The sequence below is a fragment of the Nannospalax galili genome, unplaced genomic scaffold (assembly GCF_000622305.1).
Source record: "Nannospalax galili isolate Female #2095 unplaced genomic scaffold, S.galili_v1.0 scaffold593, whole genome shotgun sequence".
In the NCBI taxonomy this organism is placed as follows: domain Eukaryota; kingdom Metazoa; phylum Chordata; class Mammalia; order Rodentia; family Spalacidae; genus Nannospalax; species Nannospalax galili.
The window spans coordinates 1,222,234-1,223,501 of record NW_008332686.1 but is presented as its reverse complement, the minus strand read 5'-3'; the positions used below and the strand labels follow the sequence as shown (position 1 = coordinate 1,223,501).

General features: G+C 41.5%; 1 pseudogene; it reads right to left on the bottom strand.

Annotated features, from left to right (window-relative positions):
• The window catches only part of LOC103729655, a 20,653-nt pseudogene extending 19,556 nt beyond the window's left edge, over positions 1-1,097 (bottom strand).
• Positions 1,098-1,268: the final 171 nt, after the last annotated feature.

The window sequence follows — 1,268 nt, the reverse complement described above, 5'->3', positions numbered from 1 at the left end:
CATCAGTTAGAGATAAAGGATCCACTTGTGTTCTCTTCAACCTTTGTTCTGCTGTGTTCCATGAGCCTTAAGTGCAGAGGTTCCATTGTGTAGAAATATCACCTAAGAGTTTGCATCTCTTAGACATATATTCTCTGTGTATGACCAGTTGTGGAACTCTGCTGAGCCTCTATATGTTGCAAAAGAATCTTTAGTGATGAGTCATGTAGTGCATACTTGTCTGTAAATATTAGGATCCGTATTTAAGATGTGCTAAGAGACTAATTTTTTCTAGAGATATCACATATATTGTTTTCTCTGGGATCTATGACCTCTCCAGCCATGTATCTATGGTTATAATTACAGTGCCACCCATGAGTTCACTCCCTTTGAGAGGGCTTTAAGTCCAATTAGATAGCTGTAGATTTACAACCACCACCACCCCAAGATAACAGTGCCAGTACTGCACCAATAGAGGAAGTTTGCTGTGTCTCTCATTATGGTTATGCGACTTTAGGACTAGGTTTGACCATTGGCTGATTTTCTCCCTTAGCAACTAGCATAGTATCCTCTAGAAGTATGAGAGTTAGTCTTCAGGGAAAAGTCTTCCAGGTCAGTTTCTGCTCCATTGCTAAACCTAAGTGAATCAGGGCACATGCTGATGCACAGAGGTAGCAGCCAGACACCAACCCCATACAGAGCTTTGGAGACATGATGACTATGTAGAGCAGTGGGTTACAAATGGCCACAAAGCGGTCATAGGCCATCACAGCCAGCAGGAAGACCTCAGTGACCACACAGGTGCAAAAAAAATAGAATTGGACCATGCATGCCAGGAAGGATATGGCTTTTTCCTGGTTGAACATGTTAGACAACATTTTGGGCACAATGATGGAGGAGTAGCAGAAATCCACAAAGGACAAGTGGGTAAGGAAAAAGTACATGGGGGTGTGAAGTTGAGAGCTGACCTGAATCAGTGCAGTCATGCCCAGGTTGGCTGCAACGGTGATTCCATAAATGAGAAGAAACACCAAGGAGAGAAAAACACTCAGCTCCTGGACATCGGAAAACCCCTGGAGAATGAATTCTGTCACAGCTGTGCAGTTCTCCTCATCCATGTGTCTGATTTGACTGTCTCAGGAGAAAATATTTTTAAATCCTTAATTTCATGGTCTAAAATATAGTTTGGACTGTCTCCTAGAAAAAAAAAAGGGGATTCAAGGAGGGTAATTAATATCCACAAATAAATGAGAAAATTTCACTTGAAATTTAACATAAACTAAGACCTT